At 46.8% G+C, this 24,232-nt stretch overlaps 1 protein-coding gene across 1 annotated transcript in view; it reads right to left on the bottom strand.

Annotated features, from left to right (window-relative positions):
• Positions 1 to 3,753: 3,753 nt before the first annotated feature.
• The window catches only part of Scaf8 (SR-related CTD associated factor 8), a 129,934-nt gene continuing 109,455 nt past the window's right edge, over positions 3,754 to 24,232 (bottom strand). Inside the window, exon 22 of the mRNA XM_051164098.1 lies at positions 3,754 to 4,230. The gene's annotated coding sequence lies outside the window, so the exon portion shown is untranslated. The remainder of the gene's footprint in view (positions 4,231 to 24,232) is intronic.

Below are 24,232 nucleotides of genomic sequence, written 5' to 3'. Positions count from 1 at the left end.
CTGTAACAGGGTTTCATCTCTGGTCTCAGGCTTTTGTTAGAGAGAGACTGGCTGCACCTGCTGAAGACGCCAGGCGATTCAACTTGAGGCATTTTGCTTTTCTGTGACCTAAGATCGCTCAGTTGGCTCCGTGCCTCCAATGGCACGACCTGTTCATCTGTTCATACACGCTTGTAAGTGTGCTTATTTTCACATGGGCAAAACAAAACTACTGGTAACATGGAGCATTTGGGGCAAAAATCCCGCCCCCCAAAACCTATCTTTTCCCTAGTTAAAAAAAAAAAAATTTCCCCTGACAGCAAAAAGAGACAATGCAGTGATAAGCAGCAGAGGCCTGAGCCGTTTATGACCACTGTGGCTCTTGACGTAGCCTGCTTGACACTGGGCCATGAGGGGGAGGGAGGGTCAAATGGGAGTGTGATCCTCTGTGAAGGACCTTTAGCTAAAGATGCAGTTCTGACTTCACAAAGTTAAAAAGAATAATCTCGGACTGTTCCCTATCCGGTCTCTTTCTATTCGGTATTATTCTTCCGAGCAGGGCTCAGCAGAGCATTCTGCCTGCAGAACGCATGCTCGGGATTCTTTTTTCTTAACTGTGCAAGCTTACAGTCTCAGGCATCTGAAAACCATACTTATTTCGACAATTGTGGATGCTTCGGTGAAGTTAAAAAACTGCATTAATTTTGGGGGAGTTGTCACTAGAAACTATATCAGATCAAAGCACATGAAACCACATAAATGTTTAGCTAACAAAATGTATTTTATATTTTTAAGGCTTGTGATTTTTTTTTTTTACTAAGTTATATTAATAGGCATTTAATCTATCCGTGTCCTACTGGGCTGGAAGGAATTTATTCTTGCTGTGGTGTACGAGCGTGTGGCAACGGGGCTCACTTTGCTCCCACATAGTTGAGTTTTCTTTTCTATTAGAAACAACACTGTGAAGGAGACGTGTGCTTCAGAAGATATAAGAGGGTCTAAGACCGTTTCTGGTACACGCTAAAAGTGCGATGACAGCCTAGAGGGCTGACCACTGCCACTCTAGGGATTCAAAGCAGGCTTCTGAGAGTGTGCAGTCAAGAAAACAATTGGATCTGGCGCCACTATGTGGGGAGGACCCCCAATTTTAATAGATGGGTACAGAAATCATGGATTTCTGCAAGAGTCACCGGCAGGGAGCAAGAGGAGCCTTCCTTCTGCAGCACGGCGCCTGGTGACTCACTTCACTGCTTAAAGCACAAACGATTTGGCTAACAGCAATCATCTATGCGCAGTTCCTTGGGGGAGGCCGTTCTGAAACAGTGTGGTTTGAGGCTTGTGGTGTTGTTGTTGTTTGGGGTTTTTGTTTGTTTTGTTTTGTTTTTTTCATCCTCTGAGTAACTACAAAGAAATTGCTTGAGACCACCTGTCTCATCTGGATAAAAATCACCGACCCAGAACCCAGGTGAGAGGCTGGCTGCCTCTTACAAAACCAAGCAGCCCATGCCAAGGCCACTGCCCAATAGTATCAGTGTGTCAGAGACACCTAATGCTGCTTTAAAAGCCAGAGAGCGTTTGAAGTCTCTCCAGCAGAGGGACCGGTGAGGGACTTCCTTTGCTGATGGTCGCAGGTTAGGGTAGCTTGTGGGAAGTACCACAGTGACCATGGTGACCACAGAGGGCTGGTTGAGAGCTGACAGGAAGCGGGTTGGGGGGGGGGGGGGGGGGGGTGGGAGGGCTTTCCGAGATCAACCAGCCACACTGCCACCAACCTCTGCCTCTATGAGAGCTGTCCTTGGGTGTTCAAAAGACAACCCTTCTCACAGATGATCCCTTGGTGCACCTGACGTCCATCTCCAGCTAAGTGCTGACTAACCAGCTGGCTTCCGAAGTGATGAGCCCAGCTTTGAGTCCTTTCTGAGTCTACTTTCTCCCACAATCCCACCCATGGAAGAAAGCTTTCAGGACCTGCTCTGTTTCCCCCACCCCTACACCCCCCGCCATTTAAGGGTTTTAACAATCAAAGAAGGGAGTGATGTAGGCTCCTGTTGCCCCAGCCACCTGACGCTCTATTAAAGCAGAAAGAGGATTGCACCTAGGAGTTTAAGACCAGCCTGGGCAGCATGCTTACATCCCGTGACTAACAAAAAGATGGTTAAATCAGTTTGGGTGTGCAAGCCACAGATTAACGTGGTGTGTTGTTCCTCAGGGAGCTAGCTGTCCCTCATATTTTCGAGACATGGCCTCTTATTGGGATTTTGGGGCTTAACTGACTAGGCTGGCTGGCCTTACAGACACCAGAGATCCCCTGTCTCCACCGCCCCAGCACTGGGATACAAGCACACATCACCATGCCTGGCTTTTCACACTGGTGCTGCGTATCAAACTGAGCCCCTCCCACCTTGTGCTTGTGTGGTAATTACCATCTCCCCGGCCCCCAAAGTTCCCAAATCATTTGTTCATATATGCACTAGAATACCCTAGCGAACCCCAAATCCCCGCTGTAAGGATTAGTAGTGGGAGGCAGGAGCTACGTAGGTGGTATACCTGCCCATAACAGGATTAATTACAAAGACAGAGAGTGATCCTTTCTTATTGCCACAGCCAGTTTAGTAAGAGTGCCAAGCAAGATCTATACATATTTCAGAAGACTGGCATGTTTGGACTTTTGAGGAGCCGTTTTCTTTCTTATTGGCAGTATGCTGGAATATATAAAATGACACCCCAACATGCTGGGGAGTCAAACAGAGATGCTCTGAAAAGCCCACACCATGCCGTTTTATCAGCCACGGCCTCTTCCAGTCTCCAGCTCATCAACAGAAACTACATCGCGGCCGAGATGTATCATAATCACGTTATGATTCATTCAGTAGAAAATGCACGTGGGAACTCAAGAGAGCCTTGGTACAGTCCTTGGGACTATACCATGTATACTGCCATGCATATTCAAAAAGGCCTTGGCATTCAAAGATCTCTTGGCCTTCCAGGAAATAACAGAAGACTGGCTGTTCAAATTTGGAAACTGTCAGTCATCCAATGAAAACGATGGGGCGGGGCTTGGGAGACGGATGCATCTTTGTACATACACCGGTGCAGACAGCATGGACACCAGGCAAAGGTAAGTCGTGACGTATGTAGCAAACAAAGCAAAAAGAGAGGACTTGTGACCAAAATGAGTTTCAGCTTTTATTGTGAACGTCCAGAGCAAGAGCACACTGTGGTGAAAGGTTCTCATTGATTACATTCCACGGGCCACAGGCAAAGACTTCCAAGCACTTTAATTTTTTTTTTTTTTGACAAAACAAACAAAAAGAATGATTAAAAATATTATTTTTGGAATAAATGGTGCTCATATTTGAATTTGAGCCCCCCTTCCCCCAAGCATCATGTGAACCTGGTGGTTGTCAAAGACATAAATCGGGTCTGGACTTCTGCAGCAAACTGTCACATTTCTGTCTGAATTAGAAGCTCCCGGGAAGTGTGGTAAACTACCATGCATTGGGCCTGGCCATCACCGCTGCCCTTCCTCCCCCACGCGGCATCGTATCTCCGCCTGCGTGCCTGCGGCTTGCATGACAGGACAGGAAGGCAGAGGGTTCAGGCGAGTGTGTTGAACTTTGGATTTTTCTCAAAGTAGCCTTGAAAAAGGATTTTTAAAAATTAAGTCTTAACAACTTCTAGTGTTTTTGAGTGTCCAAGGAAGTAACTAGTGACAATGCATTGAGGCCATAGACAGGCGTTTGTACATGGCATCTACTGTGTTCAAGAAAGAAAAAAAAAATCGCTGGTGTAGAGACACTGTGGTTCTGGCCATCTGTATGACTCTCCTGGGGGTTCCTCACCCTCTGTCCTTCCCGTCATGCACTGGGCAATGCTACTGATGGAGTTTGTAGCCAGTGATTCCTCAACCAGCTGTGGGCAGTGGGAGTGCATTATCTCTTACAGATGTAATACTGTTCGTCTGAGTGGATCCTCAAAAAGAACACCTATGAACTAGAAACTCATAGAGTTTGTGTCTAGAATTTATAAAATTAAACCTGCTCCAACAGGTAATACAGGGAGGCATGCTTGCAACCTCTGTGGTCAGTCAGAAACCTCGCCTGAGAGCACAGAGCCTTCTCAACAGGCCACGGTGGCTCCTTTTAATGCTTCCGGTGTGACGCCCATTAGAACTTTGAAGCACGTCTGTCTCATTTATTTCTACAAGGCCTGGGACACGGGAAGCTGCCAGGACTTCATTCATCATCTTGCCTGTTGACAAAAGGAATAATAGCGTCATCACTGGTAAATGGAATAAGTTTCCTATTTTTTTCCCCCTGAGAAGAGACGATGTCAACACAGTAGCAAATGCTTCGGTGCTCAGTGACTTTGTGTGCCCAGAACTGCTGTGTCCTTCCAGCAGGAGAAATAGTCAGGGGACAGACCTTCCCAAAAGTCAGCAGACTAAGGCCCCAAGTACACCTCCTCCGCCAAGGACGAACACAGTCCCCTGCCACTGTTGTGCCCTGATTCCTTCACAAACGCACTCAAAGTATATTGACCACTGGTGCCTAGGGTGGCTATTCCAAGGCTAACTTCTAATGTGTCCACATATTCCTGTCTTCTCAGACCACCCCCCCACAGATCACAGCTGGGTCTGGCCATGTCAATCTCTGCCAACAGACAGGCCTACAACTCTACCCACAGGTGCCAGCTTTGTTTTGCGTCGAGAACCAGCTTAATTCAAAGACACCTCAACATACATGCTAGCGTAAGTAAATCAAAACTTCACAAATGACAAATGGTCAAGCTATAAGAATGGAAATCTCCTAACCCTTTTCATATCTTTTGCTATGACCTCCCACCCCCACCAAAAAAAAAAAGAAAACCAGATAAAATGAAAATAAAATAAAATGCAAGGAACAATGAGAGGCATGGAGATGGTAGGCCAACAGCTTTTATGGCATAGTGCTTGCTTTTTTAAGCCAGCTCCCACATAGGAGCTTGCTGGCTCTTACAATGGGGAACCCAGCTTTGCATAGAGACAGCCAAGTTGGGATTGAGCTGGAGGCTGGCTCAGCATTGGGTAAAGTGAGCACTAGCCTAGGGTGGCAACCAAGCCTTTTCCTTTCCCGGCCAGGTCTCTCTCCTTAGCATTGCTTACTGGCAAGGTCTTTATTGAGTACCTGCGTACCTCTGTGAACAGTGTTAGTGCTAGTCAACTGCACGCTTTACAAAGAAGAACACTTGCAAAGACAGAACTATCTCCACAAGGAAACAGGTGGCAAGGCCCACCTTGCCCAGCGTCCCACAGAGGAAGGCTGAGCCAGAGAGCACCAAGGTTTGATGCTTTCAGCGCATAGCTTGGGAGTCCTCGATAGTGTGAGGCATCTGCCCGTGCCATGGGCTGCCACGCAGAACTTCTGCAACCCTGTAGGTATCTAGCCCAACAGAAGCGGCTGGGCCTGAAGCCTGTGTGTGGTGTAATCTTAGCACCCAGAAGGCTGAGGCAGGGGGACTGAGAGTCTGAGGTGAGTCTGGATTACAAGTGAGACTCTGGCCCTAACAAACTAGAAAAACAAAACAAAACAAAATAAAACAAAAAACCCACAAAGCCCAAAAAAACCTAAACTGTTCAAACCATATCAGTGTCTTCCAAATTCCATTAATAGCATGGCTCATGATGAATTTCTGTGAAGAAGTGAGTTCTCACATGGTCAGAGGTTTCTCTTCATGTTACCAGAGTGGCTCATGACTCACCAAGACATCACTTGTAACTTCACAGTAAATACGGATCCGGGAGTAGAGCTAGGGAGCTTAGGGTCAAAGGGCATGACCTTTGCTTTGAAATAAATCAGAGAAGGAACAGGGTTCGGGAGTACCAGTGACACCTATGTGACACGCTGTTTTTGGAAGCAGTTTCCCTAGCCTGAGCCATCACTGGTCACGGGTAACGTGTTTGCTTCTGTGTCCTGTGGCTTTCACTTGGACAAGCCCAGCTTGTAAAGCTGTAAAGGCTAGTGGAGAGCAATGTGCTTCATGCCCAGATGTAGCTCGATGGAGAGTGAGTGCCAAGGAGCCTGAGGCGCCTACCTGAGCAGCCCTGAAGGGACATGTAGTCATGAACCCCCTCCTGTCATAGGAGCCAACAGCTCTGCTGAGCTGAAGTGAAATAACCAAGACATACGACACACCTGGACAGTGGTAGGGACTGGATCTTGGACTAAATGTGTCTGAACCCTTAATTCCATGTCTTTCCTGACAAATGCTATTCTTCTGACAGCACATGGAAGTGGCACATGGCCACCAGACGCCATGATTCACAGGTGCCCAGGGCCACAAGGAGGCTCAGCTGTTTCTATGACATTACACCGGCTCTTACTACACACATCCCACTATAGGGACAGCAGCCAGGTGGCCAGGTCCCCAGCTCAAAGATACTGGGCAGAAGAAGAAGATAGATAGAGGAAGAACCTGGCAAAGGTGTGCCCACCTTGGGGGCATGGCTCCAGGGGGCCAACGACATGGAGAAACACAAGTGTTTTTCCCACTTATTATGGGGTTAGGGGAGGATCCTGTGGTCTGACTACTTTTTCCATCTTAACTGATGGCCCTGTCAGCAGGCTGTAACTGCACATAACCTCAGGGTCGTTTCCAAGTTACAGTCAAGAAGAGAGAGAGAGCAGGGAGAACTGTGTGAGGGGACAAAGCCCACAGAGAGCCCTTGACCCCTCATCCCTTCCCGGTACATCTCCCATCCGAGCTGCCAGGAACCAGCAAAGGTTCGGACTAGAAAAGCCATACAGCCTTTATCCTCTGTGTTGCACCAAAGATGAAGACATGTGATTGAGAAGCCGGGGGGGGGGGGGTAGGAAACCAGTATCCAGTATCTGAGCAGTGTGCCCCAGCGCCAGGGCATCCTACACGAGATGGTGACGTATGCATACTTGGTATGCATGTGTCACTTCACAGAAAGATGCCCAGACTAAGGCCCAGGCAGCCTGTCCAGTGACATGTGGGAAGGAAAGTGCCAGAGTTATTCATGGATGCCAGGTCCGCATCTGCCCTGGCCAGCTGATCCGTTTGGTCAGCCCATATGGGTACAGGATGGCTGGCACAGAACCGTGATTAGGAGACGGTGCAGATGCACTCTAACAGTTTGCTCTGTTTTATTGTTCAATAGTTAAAAACCTACTTAGAATGCAACGAGCTACAGCCCATTAGACTGGAGCAGCACAAAGTCCTGTCTTTCCAAACACGGGAGTACAAGGACAATTAAAATAACAAAGGCATCCATCCCGTTGCCTAGTGAGGAAGTTTATTCTATGCTGGGGGAAATACCCAGTGCTCCTCCTTGCAACCGAGGTCACACTGCCTGCCTGATGCCCACGCAGTTGTTGTTTGTACAGTTACTCAGGGGTAGCCACTAAGCCCAAAGCAGCCACTTATGTCTATGTTAGAAAAGGAGTCAGCATCGACCTCAGGCATCATTTTAACTGGCAGAAAACTGAAGAGCCCAACTTCTTCCCCAGGACACACAAACACTGAGAGACTATGTGATGGCCAAATTCTTGGTCCCTCAATGTCTCTTACTCATTTAATTAAAACAAAACAAACAAACAAACAAACAAACAAACAAACAAAAAATCCACAAGCACTCAGATATTACAAATCCCCAAAAGTTAAGCCATTAAGCACAATGACTTGACTGTGAAGGCTTCTGGGACTATAATGAATTAAGCTGTTTCCATAAATATTGTAATGTTCTGTGCTGCTAGGAAGGAGCTGAGGTTGGCATTTGGTGCCTGGCAGTCTCTCCAGCTAGCTTATCCACAGAGAGGTGGCTGGGACCATGCACTGCGGAGCCTGATATTCTGGCTTTGCCTTTTAAAATCAAATATATAGTCCCCTGGGAGGACTCCTGGGTTGCTGTGAGCACCAAAGGAAAGGTTATGTGGGTAGTGTCCCTCCGATGGGCAGAATTTTAAGAAGGCCATTCTTCCTTTTGCCAGCTGTGTTCCCACGCAGCCCTGTGGTCAAGAGGCCAGCAAGGGGACTCACGGAGTGGGCCTCAAGGCTCTGCATGGCCTCTATCTAGGAGGCTCTACCTTGGGAGAACTCTGTCGGGCACCAACACTGCATTGGGTGGCTGCCTCTGTGGTAACGCCTTCCTCAGAGGCTAATGCTGTCCAGCCCCAGCTTCCTGCCCACATCACGCCCTCTTTCCTGTTTCCTGCGAACACTCTTCTGTGAACTGGAATGGAAAAGCAAAGACATGGGCACAGCTTCACCTTGCTCAGAACCTGGGTGATAGTGGCTACAGGCAACATACTATCACCACACTCTGTCTCCACCCACAAAGCAAGCCTCCTCCTTCCTCTCCCACCTCCCAGTGCCACCGGTCCCCCCTCCCCTTTTTAGATCGTTCTCTTCAAAGGAAGGACAGACACAGATTGTTATAAATGTACCTGTGCTGAAGAAGGAGGAGGAGGAGGAAGAGGAGGAAGATGAGGAAGAGGAGGAGGCAATGCTCAACTCTGTTGAGGTTCAGGAAAAGAACCAGTTAGTTTCTGTTAAGCAGTCATAGGATGTTCCGGCCCACCTGAGCCACATGCTGTGTGGTAGTCCTGCATCCTGATCTCCTCCACTGTGGGTGGGGTGGATGCTGGGAGCAGAGAGAGCAAAGCACAGGCTATCTGAGGCACTGTTCCGCTACTGCACAACAGACTACTGGCTCTACAAGATGAGATTCTAGGCTGCAAGGCCTGAGAGCAAAGCCCAGACGTGAACTTACTTTCCTTAGGTCTTGGGTACACAACGGACCCTCAGCAATTGACAAAGGCAGGGCTCAGTGCCCGTGAAGTAACAGGAGTGACAAAGGTAGGGCTCAGTGCCCGTGAGGTAACATGCAGAAGACTACAGCTGACCTGCTAACTATCGCTGGAGACTGTGAGACTGTGGCCTCCATTCCACAGGCAGCAGAACCGCCCTGAGGGCTGGGCAAAGCCAGACTGGGAACTGAGGCTTAAGTGTTAATGCGTTTGACCTACAGAAGCCTGAGACAGTCCTCCAGGATTAGGGTTAAAAAGCTTACTTTTGCCCTCCCCTTCCCTTGGCACTGGGAACTGAACCCAGAACCGTGCATATGTTTGGCAGGCACTCTGCCACTGAAATACATCTCTGGCCACTTGACTTGAGTTTCCAAAAATAGCTAGAACCATTGTACAGGAGGCTGCATGGCAGGGCTCTCCTGCCCAAACATGGATTCAATTAATCATTTAAGTGAGATGTCCCCTCTATTCTAAGCCAGAGCGAAAACAGTCAATATTTTTTTTCAAAATCACTGAAATCTATCAATTAAAAAATAGTAATGACATTAAAAGTTAACTTTAAAAGACACAGTGTTATAGGCATACCATCCTTACACATAATGAATATTCTGGAAAGCAGGGCAATAGTAAAGTCTTATGTCCTGGAAGGAGTAAGCATTTAATCCTACTGTTAATATTCTCTCTCTCTCTCTCTCTCTCTCTCTCTCTCTCTCTCTCTCTCTCTCTCTCTCTCTCTCTCTCCTTTTAGGCTTCAGAGTTTCCTATATATCCAGTCTTCAAGAAGCAAACTCAATCTGGCTCCTCAGCTGTCGCCCCAGCTTAGCTGCAGAGGCGCCCTGGCCTTTCTCTTGCACAGACCCTGTTGGTTTTTAGTGAGTGCAGAAACTAATTTGCAAAGGGAATTAGTGACAGTGAATTGACATGATGCAGTCCAGGAAATAACATGCCACCCACTCTCCTTAGAACCCTGGGGGCAGGGGCAGGGGGGAAGGGGGGATGACCCTGAGGATACTCAAGACAAGAACAGCCACCCACAGCTCTGTGAAACCTCCATCTCTGGGTAGCAGAGAAATGGTACCCTGGGGACTCAGGCTGGGTATGTACAGGAAGCAGGCTATACCTCCCATAGGCTCATCTCTGTATCCCATTTCTGCATTCTCTCCTACTTAAAAGTAGGAAGAGGCTGTTTCCAACACACTAGTAGGAAGGTAGGTGAGTGAAATTTAGAAGAGAAATGGAAACTAAAGCATCTGCTGTTGTGTTTTGAGAGGCGGACTAGTAAATGCTTCCCTGCCTCACCGGATGGAGGAGCTCGCCTTCATGTTCATAAAGTTACTTACAGGATCCAGGCTCCACATCCTAAGGTGGGCACAGTGCAGAGCTAGCAAACACAACAGTCAGGTTCATAGTTACTTAAAAACACAAAGTGGGGAGGTGCCTGCCATCCGTGGCACCCCTCACAGCTACAGAGTCTGCAGTTCATCAGTGTAACGCTGATGCCAGCGAAATTTGACATGAGATTGCTTTGCTTAAACAGAGTAACAGGCTGGTGAGATGGCAAGGCAGGTCAAGTCGCCTGCTGCCAAGCCCAGAGATCTAAGTTCAATACCTGGGACCCTGGATGGTGGAAGGAAAGAACTGACACCTGCCTGCAAGTTGTTCTCTGCTCTGATCTCCACACGATATGGCAGGTGTGCACCCACATTCATACATATGTACATCACATGTGCAAAATAACAATAAATAAATAAAAATTTAAATTTTAAATGGATTTTAATGGGCTCACAGAGAACTCTGGACCTAGTCTAAATGAATGAACTGCTAAGAGAACTCTTTCTATAACACAGACACTTGCAGAGAATTTGTCCTCAGCAAACCCAAAAGCACAGACTAGAAGTGAAAATTGCATCGTCTTTGTTTTTTTAAACGGGTAGTTTTCGGAATCAAATTCCTCAGAAGCCTTGGCCAGGATTGGGGATAAGAAAGTGACTCTGAAGTTTTGGGGAGAGCTGATGTTTGTCTCCCACAAAGAACCCCCTCACGTGACGCTGATATAGCTTTAGAACCTTCTAGAACACACCTCTGTGGCATCTGTAGTCCATCCAGCTGTCCAGGGTCCTGACCATATCTCAGAAGACTGCAGACTTGGGGGAGGGGCACATCTTGGATATTAGCAGGTCTCAAATGGCAAATCCCACTCTATTACAACATAGTTCTCCCACTGAAATAGGCAAGGGGGAACAAGAAAGGCCAAGTGGATACAGGGATACACTCAAGAGGACTGACTCACCCAGCTGAGCTGTATTCTACCACCCACCTGCCCAATACCATCCTCATTAGTGCCTCAGCAAATTTAGACATGATTATATACCATGAGGCAGCTTACGATAGCTGTAGCCATACATGTCACAGGCGGTGATGCAAGGAACCCAAGCATTAAAAGCCTGATTTTTTAAAGCTGGGAGAGGTCAAGGTGTTAGATGTGTGCTGGATAGCTTGGGTAGAAGGTGGGCATGCCTACGCCCCAAGGATAGCCTGTACCCTGTTGCCCCGCAGCCTCCAAGGTAGAATTTTGGACATTATCCAGTCTACTGGATTCTGAGCACCTCAGAGACACGGGCATCAGTGAATGGGCTCAAACCGGGAGCTGATGTAAATGCAACCCACTTCTGTGTCACACAAACCCAGGTCAGAAGCGCCAGGTGTGGTGGTGAATGCCTATGATGCCGGTGCTGTGGGGCTGAGGGCACGTGGATCCTTGGACAGCCACCCGGGTCTACTTGGTGAGTTCTAGGCAAAGAGAGCACTGTGTCTCAAAATCAAGCAAACACCAAAGGGCCGATGGTCTGAGGGATCACACCTAGTTGACTTCTGGCTTCTACATTGGGGCATACACACCCACACCTGTTCACGAAGCCCCCGAGATTCGTAGGAACACTATGTTTCTTGTGAATGAAGGGGACATTTCCGCCAGTGGGTCTAACGTCTTTCATTCAAGAAGCTTACTGCCTTCTCTTTGTGTGTGTGACTGGATCCCTGCACTCAGGGAGGTCACAAAGTCTCCCCCCCCCCCCAGAACGATTTGCTTGCTGGAGTCACAGTGTGTTTTGTTGGAAAGTTTGACCGCCCACAAGTGAGATCAGGGAGGCTAGAAAAAAAAAAAACATCGGCAAATGACTCCTTTTTCTCTTTTAACCTGTCCCTTTCTCCTCCCTTTGGTGAATTACATGTACACAGAGAAAGAAGCAGCCATAAAAAGCTCAAGACCCAAGTGGTAAATACATCACTCGACATCTGAACCTGACTGATAAGTGGAAGGCTGATGTCTCGCCCGGAATCACCATGAGAGGGATCTACAGGGCGGGTGCAGCAGATCATAATTCAGAACAGGATTAAGTGCCTTGGCTTGGAGACAGGACAGAGAAGAGAATAAAATCCCAGCAGGTCTCAGGACAACTTGATTGTAAACCCTTTGTTAAAGAGTTTCACGGGGGCCAGAAGGTTTTGTCTTGAGATCCAGCCCATGTACAAATTTAGAAAAGAACAAAATGCTCTTCCTTCAAAAGAAACACTCTGTCTTCAAAAGAAACAGTTATGTCCCCCTTCTGCCACATGGGGCGCGGAACCATCCAGCCCTGGTCTTCTCTGGTAAACAAACAAACAAACAAGCAAGCAAGCAAACGCTGTTCCGGTGTACCTTTTAAGCATCTACCCTTTTCCCTTAAATAAGTGAGGGGTTTATGAGCCTTTATAAAGCCTGGTTGTTAAGCCTGCAGGGAGGAAAGGAGAGCTGAACTATTTTGCATGAGCCGGATCTAGACGAAGAGGGCAAGGCGCCCAGCCGCAGCCCTTCTCCACGCCTTAGGTGGCCTTCACTGACCCCGCCATCCCGGAAGACACACCTGTGGATTTGTTGTCTGCCAGGTTATACTGTGGGTGGCAGGCGGAGCTGAACTTTTCTGAGGAGTTGTTCATCCCTCAAGGGACTCTCTCAGGTCATAAGTCACAGTCTGGACTAGTCTTCAGATTGCAGCTTGAGCGGACAGCTGCGGCTGCCAGGATACAGCCTGAGCCTGGTCCAACAAAGGGCTCTTTTGCATGCAAGAACCACTGCTGGTCTGAGATGCCAGGAGCCCAACAGAGCAAATCAGCTCCAGTACGTCTAGTTGCCAAAAAAGGAAAAAAAAAAGTGTCAAAACTTTTGGCCCTGTTCTCTCTTTGGCCCTGTGACAAGCTAGATTTATCCCCTTGTTCATGGAGCTCACTCTTTGGAATTCTTCCTAGGATGCCTAACAGGGTGGTTTGGGGAGCGTGCCCACAATCTGTGTGGTGGCTGGACGTACACAGACACCCAGCTGGGACTCAAGGGGCCAGTGCCTGGAGCAATGACACAGGAAGATGTGACCCATCGCTAGCAGTACCAGTGGCAGTGGCAGAAGAGGGATAGCAGGACTGGCATTGACCTGCCACCTTTTGGTTTTATTATTATATTTAACACAGACAGTTCTTTAAGGACTCCAACCGTGGACAGGTGCTTGAGGGGAACCAAAGGACTCAAATAAACACTCCGTCTACTGGCTTGTTTCTTCTTCAAAGGAGAGAAACGAAAGCCAAGGTAGAGTTTCGTTTTTGCTGTGTGTTGAGTCTTTTTTTTTTTTTTTTTAAATCAAATCCTCACCCATATTTCAAAGACATAATTTAAAAATTATCCCCGAGGAGGCTGGAGAGATGGCTCAGTCTTCCAAAAGACCTGGGTTCAATTTCCAGTACCCACATGGCAGCTCACAATTGTCCATAGCTCCAGTCCCAAGGCTTCTGACAACCTCATACCAATGCACATAAAACGACATTTAAAAAAAAAAATCTCTGTGAATTATGGCATATTCTCTATTTTGGGTTTATTCCAACTGTGCTGCTGGCTTCTAACGTCTCTGGTATTTCTTAATCTGCACGGGCAAATTTTATAATTAAGAAACAACAGGAAATTCAGTGGTGACTGTTGGCTAGGAAGAGACCTGCCTGCTGCTCACCTACTCTTTGTATTTTCAGCAAGCTTTCACTACAGCTACTTAAGTGCCTGAGGTTGAACTCAGTGTGCCTTTACTTTATTAACACTGTGACTGACACAGCCCTATCGCTCACAACGCACATTACAGGCTGTTCTCTCAGGAGCCAGGTAGCCTTGACCCAGCCAACTCTCTTTACAAAGGTCCCCTTTGGAGCCAGAAGTGTATATTATGTACACTTCTTTTCTCTACCAATAAAACATCCCATACTTCAACTAAAACATCCCTCTTCCCGTCCCATGTTCATTTCCTAGTTCTGAATTCCAAACCATACGTGTCCAATCTTAAGGTGAACCTGCCCCGTGAGTTATCCCTTAGCTAGGAGGCTCTCAAGTCATCTGTTGAGTTCAGTTACGATAATCAAGTCTAAACTGCACATCTGTTTACACAGCAAGTCTGAAAGTGCTCTGTGGCAGCTACTCTCATACTCAGTATGTTTTCCTGATTGCAAAGAGAAGGGACTTAAGAGGTGTATGCCTCAGTCCAAGAGGGGCCCTGGACTAGGCTTGGTTACAGTCAGCAGTACTACATGCCAAAGACAAGGCTGATGGAATGTCTTCTTAAGAACCCTGTAGAGAGTGCTCCAACTCCTAACCTAAGTCCAGCCACTGTATGCCAAGGACTATCTTCAAATTCACAGACTAGATATTCATGGTTAATCAATTTGAGCATAAGTTTATCCCAAATACTGCACGGTTATCCTTACACTAAAAATTATTTCTTGCTTGTCTTAAGCTTAGAGTCCACTATCTTATGCTTTTTCTCCCACACTTCCTAGGGGTGGAGGGGTGAGCACATCAAGGGCACTGAGCTGGCATTATGGGGTATGTTCATTCCCACAGCAAGTCGGCCCCTCCAGAAATGAAGATGATCCCAGGCCATTCACCATCTGTTACTGATCCTCAGCTATAAACAGTGCCCTTCCTTTTCTATTACATAACCACTGGGAGCTCGTGACTGACATAGAGCTGAAGGCAGATGAGTGAAACACCTGAACATTCACCCAGCGGCCACCAGCAGGACAGGGGGACTGGGTGGGGTGTGGGGGGAGGGGCTCCTCCTCTCCCATGGCAACTCATCTGGCATAAGGACAGTATACATGCTGACCCGTGCAGCCTGCCTCATGAGGACAACAGTGCCTGGGAATACGCTGGGAACCAAGTTCCCATGGCCCTGGTAGTTTCCTCCGACCCCTATTCAAAGGGACAAGAACAAACGTGATCACAGGTTCCCTCCATCATTCATATTATGTTTAGTGACACGTGCCTTTGGCTGGTGCCCAAAGTCCTATGGAAGGGCTTTTGTGTTCACAATAAACAACTTAAAACTTAAAATCTGAGATAGAGCCAGTTGCCTGTCCTAACTAACCTGCCTGCTTGAAAAACTAAACCCAGCTTGTTTTGCCTGTTTTATCACATTTTAGTTCTCCTGTGGTCAGTAGAGGAGATATGCAAATCAGGTCCCACAACCTCTGGGGTGGTGATGGGGTTCACCTCCATCAAGTGCCTCCCTGAGGGGCTGCTATACAGTGCCTTTTCCACACTGGCAGTGGCTGAGCTTGACAAACAGGACCACAGAGCTCATCTTTCACACTACACATCACTCCTGGCTTAACTTACATCCTACTTCCTCGCTCAAATACATGACAAACAGGTCACACAGAACAGATCTGAGGTCAGAAATCCTCTTGAGCCTTTCAAAGGGGCCTTCAGAATTTCCTGAGGGCACGAGGAGGTGGGGGCCGGATGGTGTCTGTCTTTGGCACTATCCCAGTGCCTCAGGCTGGTGGACATGTCCTCTTGAGCTTGGCTTCCTCCCTCTGACCCAGGCAGGCCATGGCTACTGCACACTCTAAGGCATCTGCTGAGATGCATGACTGAGGGATGCCCGAAGGGCCCTCTTCCCTGGGCCGACACTTGGTCCATGATCGGGCAGGTGGAGTGAGCCAGCCTGGCTGCAACACTGCCATCCAGACCCTCCTCCTCCATCACTGTCACAAACTAAGCAACTTTCTCAGTTCCTTCCTGACAGCATCCGAGCATCTTTTCCCTTTACCAATGAACTAGCCTTTCAAAAACAGAATTGTTTTTCTGCAAGGAATTAGTTCTTAATAACCCAGCAATGGTTCCCTTGGGACCACTTCAACCCTCAGGAAATCAATCATTGATTTGTTGACTTACTGGTATATCTGCCTGTTCGTGTGGGTGGGTGAGGGGTAGGTTAACAGGCCAGAAGTCAGCTTTGGTTGTCACTCCTCAGGTGCCATTCACCTTGTGTTTTGAGACAGGCTTTCCTGCTTTTCCTGCCCAGTGGATAACAATCAGCTAAATTCTGGTCAGGGTAAGTCCCTTGGAAGTCAGGCCTGTATTTGGGGATATAACACAAACAGGAACACTGCTGAACAGCGAGGTAGATTTAAATGTGTACTTCATATTTTAGAATGTTATAGAGATCAATGGTTTGGCAGCTGGCTAAAAAGATTCCACATTTTAAAAATCTGGAGGCTGCATCTGTTAGCAGTTTTAAGTTCCTACCGCAGACTGCCAGTTTGGTGCAAGCAAGCTGTCTTCCAATTAATGTTCCAGGAAACATTTATTTCAAGATTTGTAGAAGGAGAGCCAAATTTTCTGGGATTCAGTGCTGTGAAACGCCGTTATTATTTTTGCCTTTTATGCATTGTGTCCAGCGTTAATAAGCAATGTGTCTTTTTAAAGAAATTTTTTATTTAAGTAATTTATTCAGATTACATCTCATTTGTTATCCTCTCACTTGTATCTTCCCATTCCCCCTCCCTCCCTCTTTCATCCTATTCCTCTCCCCTAGGTCTGTGACAGAAAGTGAACTTGTACCTTACTATAAGATCACAGAGTATCAGGTTTCTTCCTGGTAGCCTGCTTACTCTTCCTGAGTGTCAGCAGGTCTCCCCACCAAAGGGAAGTGGCCAAATAGGGGACACCAGAGTCCATGTCCAAGTCAGTCCCTGCTCTCCACACAATTGTGGAGAATGTGGTGTCCATTGGCTAGATCTGAATAGGGGTTCTGGGTTTACTGCATGCATTGTCCTTGGTTGGTAAAATAGTTTGAGCTGACCCGCCTGAGTCCAGATCCACCAGCCTTAATTGTCTTCTTGTGACAATGTATCTTAAAGATGCTCTGTTTGCCTTTCTGAAGAGGAGTCTGACTCCAGAACCATTTAGGGGTTGATATAATTTTAATCTTGCATAGCCTATTAGAGAACTTCATTAAGATATTCAAAGCCAGGCTGGAGAGATGGCGAGGCAGGTGAAGGTGCCTGCTGAACAGGCTTGCGGGCCTGAGTCTGATCCCTCAAACTCAAGTAAAAATTCAAGGACAGAACTGACTCTGCAAAGCTGTGATCTCACACATGCACACACACACACTACCACCACCATCAATAAAAATATTTTAGAAGACGTTTAAAACCACCATTAAAACTACCTTCTCAAATCTCCAGCCCCATGTCTTCTGCTATAAATGCTCACCACCCCTCCGCCCGGCCCTCTGTGTAATCCCAACCTATAGCCTTCAAAGGTCTACAGTCTACTGAGAGCATCTTTCTTGGTGAGGTTTTGAGACAGGACCCTCTCTGCAGCCTTCGGTGGCACACAGAGCAGTGGCCCCAGTTTCTATGCCTCCCTGATGTCCTTCTTATTTCTGGGGCACCTGGAAGTGCCAGGCCACTTGACTGTTAAGTGAACGACCCCTAAACCAAACTGATGACCACCACACACTCCTTCTTCACAGAGTAGAAACCCTGAAAATGTACAGTCAAGTATAGAGAGTGATGGGGCTCTCCGAAAAAGAAGGCTGCTGTTCCTGGTTGCTGTTTTCGCAGTTTGGCAAGAAGTTAGAGACATCCTTACAACAAAGATTGGACTTGCGCCCCAAGGAACCAGATGACCCTCCTCAGCAGGGAGTAGTCTATGGAGACCTATGTACAGCCGCTTTCCTCTCTAACCTTCTGTCTTGCCTACCTAGTGTAGTGGGAGGGATGAGGGTAGATAAGGGTTGGAAGGGAGGTAGAGGTCTAAGAACCCAAATAAAATATATAAACAAATAATGCCAACATGTACGTATGCGAGAACCTGCTGTTACTGGAACACTCCAGGAGGAGTGAAACAGAGAAACCGAAGCTCACAGGCATACACTGACTTGGCTTTTTGACATGCTGATGGCGGCAAGGCCTCACGTCTGCCACCACATGTTAGCACAGAGCTGTGCGAGCAGTGGGTGGGAGGAGGCAGAGGCAGAAAGATGGCCGTCTGCTCTCTGGGACTGGCAATGGTCTGAGCTATGAAACTGTTGCTGCACAGAGCCAGATTCGGGATGTTCGGAACCATGGTGATTTTTGTGGGCTTGGGCCTGTGTGGAAGTTGGGAGCCGATCATCATTGGGACAGAACGGATATTACATCCTTTTTGCCTCCTTTTGAGCCTCAGGCTGTGTGGTTTTTGGTGACTTGATGAGAACAAGTGTTTGCACTCTAATGCTTGGTGTGCAGGACCTGTCTGCCAAGGAAGACTATTCTAGAAGTACTTTAGGTTGCCCTGGTAGAATGCTCTTGAAATCTGCTGCCAAAGCACTGTGCACCAGCTGCATAGCTGGCCACGCTGGCTGGACCCACATCTTGGGGAGCCCTCACATAGATGATGGTGGCTGACTGTTACAGCGCACATGATACAGTTATCTGCAAAACCAGGTTTCCCTTTTCTTTCCATTCGGGAGATCCTAAAGCACTCAATATGTAAGAGATAGGCTCAAGTATAATAGCGATCTAAGGCAGGTGGAGGGCCAGAACTTGACACCCAGTCTGACAGTGACGAGATCTAAAGTCGCCTAGGAGACCAGCTTCTATCTTGATTAGGTTGACCTTAGCAATGGTTGGCACCATTCTCTAGGCTTGAGTCCTGACGCAATGTGACCAGCTGCCTCAAGCCCCTGCCGTGTGACTCCCCTGCCGTGACGGGCCTGACCCTGTAACTGTGAGGCAAAATAAACCTCTCTTCCTTATGCTGCCTTGTTGTTGGGTATTTGGTTACAGCAACGGGGAGAGTAATGGCTAACCCCCAACTTTCAATGCTCTTTGCACTCCATCCTGGTACCTTTGAACCAAGATATGATATGGTACCTGATGCAGAAAAAAGCTCCCTCCTGATCTCTGGCTGTCGGGAATGCAATGAAGATGGTACGGTGTTACCGTGGCAAGAGAACTCACAATAAATGCTGTTAACTGGGACACAGGTGGAGTGGCAAGGAGCTGCCTACCCTGGCTCCCTTCCAATGGCTCTAACAGGTTATAAAGCTAATGATGCCGCTGCTACTAAACACACTTATACCCTCTGCCCCATGTGCACTCACATGCCACGGGCTTGCTAGTCTTTGCTCTGTAGCGTGCCCTCTGCAAAGATCCAAGCAGGCAAAACACTATTCCAGACTATTAAAAGGTCACAGTGACCCTGTCAAGAAAACTAGCTATGGTATACTTCCTATTTCAAAGCAATACCAAGCCCTTTCCTTCAACAGATAAACCAAACATTCTCCTCTCATACATCCATCTCTCCTGGATCTTCCACGGCTCGCTCTGTCACCAGAGACGAAGACCCTCACAACTGTAGCGTTCTCATTCTCTCTCCCTCTCTCTGTGCCCTCTCCCTCTGTCTGTCTCTCCCCTTCCCCCCCCCCCCCCCCCCCCCCCCCCGTCTCTCCTCCCCACCTCATTCAGTGTTCTGCCTGCATGTGAGCCTGCAGACCAGAAGAGGGCACCAGATCTCATTATAGATGGTTGAGAGCCACTATGTGGGTGCTGGGAATTGACCTCAGTATGAGCAGCCAGGCTTTAACCTCTTAGCCATCTCTCCAGCCCCGAGCCCCAGGCCCTCTCTTGAGTTAGGGCCAGTTAGTGCATGGGCAAGACTCTGACAAGCCATAGAGACACACCGTGGAAGGGCCTGGAGGGGAGGTACGTTCACCACATACTCAATGCTTCAGAATGTCTAAACGAGACAGTTATCACCAGTTCTCAGAGCACTGTGCTAGGATTCAATGTGCGCTATCTTATGACACCACCAAGAGTCCTAAGAGGAACACTGCTACTGGCCTTGTCGCATGGCCAAGGGAGGCCAGAGTCAGACAATGGAGAAATTCCCAGAATTCTCAGTGCAGCGATGTGACAGATGTTACCCCTGAGTGGGAAGACATGGCCCCACCTGCTTCCTATTACACGACGTTTGCTTTTAATTTCAGGTAAAACACACTCACTACTGTTTACATCCAACAACAAAAACCAACTTTCTTAATTATGTTGGGAGAATGTCAGTGTTTCCAAATGGAAAAGACAATTAAGCAGAACACAATTTGGAAGAACAGTTGGTGTTGAGGGAAAGGGAACTGTACTTAGCGTTCACCAGCACCACGAAGTGAAGCCACAGCCACATTCCTTGAACTCCTAAAATTAGAAAAGTCGGTCCCTTGTAAATCAATTAGAAAGACAGCAAGCCAGGTTCCAGGGTCTCCTAGGGGTCCCTGACTAGGTCCAGGATTGAGTCCAGTCATGACAAACAACTTCGGGGCCAGGAAGATGGCTCAGCACCAGAACATGAGTCTGGATTCTCAGCATCTGTGTAAAAATCTGGCATGGTGGCACATGTGCCTCTGCCTCCAGTGCTGAGGAGTGGAGACAGGCAGAAATCCCAGTGGCTTGCTTTCCAGCCAGCCTGGTCAGAACCGTGAGCTGCAAGCTCAGGAGAGACCCTGCCTCAAAAAGAAGTGAGGTGAGGAAGCGAGGACAACATCCTAAGAGTCAACCGCCGGCTGGCCTCCACACACTCCCACATACACACACATCTACCTAACTCGGACTGAGACAGGCAGATCGTCTACAGCAAAGATGAACTCCCAATTACAATGTGGAGAAATGGAGCAGCCAACACAAGCACAACTGCATTTGTGTTTTTGAATAGAACTTTGTGAGAATAAATAGAACCTCGGTAGTATTTTCTCCATATACATACACATCCAAGCTGGGCACACCTTGAATCCCAGCATTCAGGAGGCAGAGGCTGGCAGATCTCTGAGTTTGAAGCCAGCTTGGTCTACATAGTATGTCCCAGAATACAAAGAAACTTTTCCTCAAAAAAACCAATCTATCTATCTACCTACCTACTGATATCTATCTATCTATCTATCTCTATTTTCATATATATATATATATATATATATATATATATATATATCTCCTATCCATACACACACACATTTCCAATTTAATTACCAGTATTCGGACAGCTACACATGAGGCCGGCGGGTTGACCTTACTCCGTATTTGCTCAGGGTTTTCACATGCTCATGCTCATTTTAAGCAGTGTGGCTCCAAATCATTTATAGATTTTGGGCTGTAAATAAACAAGAAATTGTTTGTTTATTTATTTAGAAGAATTTGGAAGGACAGAGCTAATGTGACAATGCCACCCACTATGGTGACCCTGCTTTATTTCAGGTCTTGTACACAGACGCCAAGGGCTCCACCATAGGAGTGCTTAAAGACAAAATGCTGCCTGGAAGAAGAAAACACTCGCTAGGGAATAGAACCTCAGTAGTATTTTCCTGTATAATTACCTTTTCTTTTACTGGGCAAGAGTCCTGAATTAGACTCAAGAAGATTAAAAAAACAAAAACCTAAAATATACATGAATGAAAATGTTATGAAATTTATGTTTGTTAGTTAATGACTTTTTTTTAAATGGAGGTAAAAAAAGACAGAAAAACACTTAAAATTTCCCTTCTATTAAAAAAAAGATAACATTAAGTAGAGGCTGGGGATATGTTTGCTTAGAATGCACAGTCTCAGGTTCAATCCCCAATGCTGCACAAATCAGGTAGCAGATACCCATAATTCCTGCATTTGAGAGGTAGAGTCAGAAGGATGAGAAAATTAAGGTCATCCTCAGCTACACTGCAAATTTGAGGATAGCCTGGGCTACACGATCCTGTCTCAATAAAACACAAAACTGAGTAGGAACAGGCTTTCCCAACATGCTTTCTTATCTATAGCCTACTCTTTGACCACGTTTCTCTCCTATAGGAATAACTCTTACTTCAGGAAAATGCTAGAAAATCTATTACATTCCAAAATTTTTACTCTTTTTCATACCTATTTCAATGATAAAAGTGGAATGTTCCTTCCTTATTAAAAAAAAAAACGTTATACTGGAATGAGAAAAGTTTGGCAAGATAAATTTATCTCAAAGTTTCATTATTTTATCAGTGGGCACAAGATGCAAAGTCTAGGTGGCAGAATAGGCACGTCAACTGATGAGGTCCTATGGTGACAGTACCCAGAAATATCCTTAAATGCAATTATGACAAATGTTTATTAACAGGAAGGTCTGGCTTTAGAGGATTTATTCCTTATTATGCCATATGAAATTGCCCAGAGAATTCTCTACTGTATTTGTTTTTGGGGGAAAAAACAGAAATGGAAAGAGTTGGGTATAAATGACACTGATGTACGCATGTACCACAAACACAAAGTGAGCGTGTAATACCTTCACACGGGTACATGAGCAACCTCCACGCGCTGGCTCACAGGAACACGTGAATGTACACACATGCATTGCAAGATCCGTGTTTCACAACTGGTTCTGCTAGTTATTTCTAAAAGTATTACTTGTCTTAGTTGACTTTAGTTAACTTAATTTAACAAAGTTAAATCAACTTAGTTGATTTTATAATTTAAAATTTCCCATTCCAGGGCCATTAACAATAAAGGAGCCATGTAAAATGAGATGCGGAGGGGCCTTCATCTCTCTGTTGAAATGTTAAGGGACAGGAGTAGTTCAATTCCTGGATTTCAACTTGGTAAATTCTCAGAGAGACAGTCCTGGCCTGGCATTCTGTGCACTGGACAGTTGGCTCCATAGAAAAGAGCGCTGGCTGCTCTTCCAGAAGACCTGGGTTTGGTTCCCAGTACCCTTGTGGCAGCTGACAAGTATCTGTAACTCTAGTTCCAGGGGATCCAGTGTTCTCTTCTGGTCTCCATGGGTATGAGGCACACATGTGGTGCACAGACATACACTCAGACAAAACACTCATACACATTAAATATATAAATAGTCATCAACCGCACGGTTCCTCAGCTGATAAGAGATCTGAAACAATCTGGGTGGAAGGAAATAACCTAGCAGAGTGATCAAGTACACATGTCTAAAGCAACAGTTTCAGTCACAAAGACTAAAAAAATATTTAAATGTGAATACAGTGGAGTGCTGTCGATTATAGGCTACTATTACTGTTGGCATGACACCATGTAGAAGCTCACATGGCTTCTGTAATGAAGAGATCAGATGGGTGCGTTAACTTTTTCTTTTAACTAGATCTCACAATTTGACTATTAGATCTCAATCACAATCGAGATTGGGGTGGTTTGAATGAAAATAGTCCCCTGAGGCTCATAGGAAGTGGCATTATTGGAGGTGTGGCCTTGTCAGAGAAAGTGTGTCACTGGGGGGGCAGGCTTTGGGGTTTCAGAGGCTCGAGCCAGGCCCAGTGTCATGCTCTCTTCCTGTGCCTGCCCATCTGGATGTAGAACTCTGAGCTCCTTCTGCAGCACCAAGTCTGTGGTCATGGTGTCTCTTCACAGCAATAAAACCTAACTAAGACAGGGAGGTATAGCGATTTCTGCTTATAATATAAACCAGAGCCTCGTGTTAAGAGCACACTCATATCCTGAGCTCCGTCACCAAGGGTTACCAAAGACATGCACTGTAGCAAGACAGGCCCAGCCACTGTTCATTTGCTTGACTCCTCATTTAAAAGACGCTGAGTATAAATGCCTTCCACTGAAAATTAAAAGACGCTGAGTACAAATGCCTTCCACTGAAAATTTTTAAAAGATGTGGTTTATATTTAAATTGGCTACTGAAACCCAAATGCCAGATTTTGAAAGCAATTCCCCAACTGTCACATGCAGCTGTCAAGTGCGACTCACAGGAACAAGGAACAGACAAGATGACAAAGGCAAGGCCTTGCTCGTTAGGACGTGAAGCACATGGGCTCTTGGGAGCCGGGATCCTGGCTGAAGAGATGTCATCTGGAGAGAAGAGAGCCTACACACTGAGGCCAGCCTGAGTACAGGCGAGGTTTTACAGACTCCTCAGTAAACATCTCTATGATTAAGATGAGCCAAGCCCTCAGCTGCCAGCCGTAGGGACACTGAAACATCCCACTTGGAAAGAACTCAATGGCCATTCTTAGAAAGGAGCAAAATGGCACATTCCATAAGTTCATGAAAATGCCAAACCGCCTCCCTTCCAAAGTCCCTGTCACTAGGAACTTGGCAAAAGGGCTGTGTGCCAGAGA

This window comes from Acomys russatus, chromosome 21 (genome assembly GCF_903995435.1).
Source record: "Acomys russatus chromosome 21, mAcoRus1.1, whole genome shotgun sequence".
In the NCBI taxonomy this organism is placed as follows: Eukaryota; Metazoa; Chordata; class Mammalia; order Rodentia; family Muridae; genus Acomys; species Acomys russatus.
Note: the sequence above shows the minus strand (reverse complement) of the source record. Positions and strands in the feature narration are given on the sequence as shown.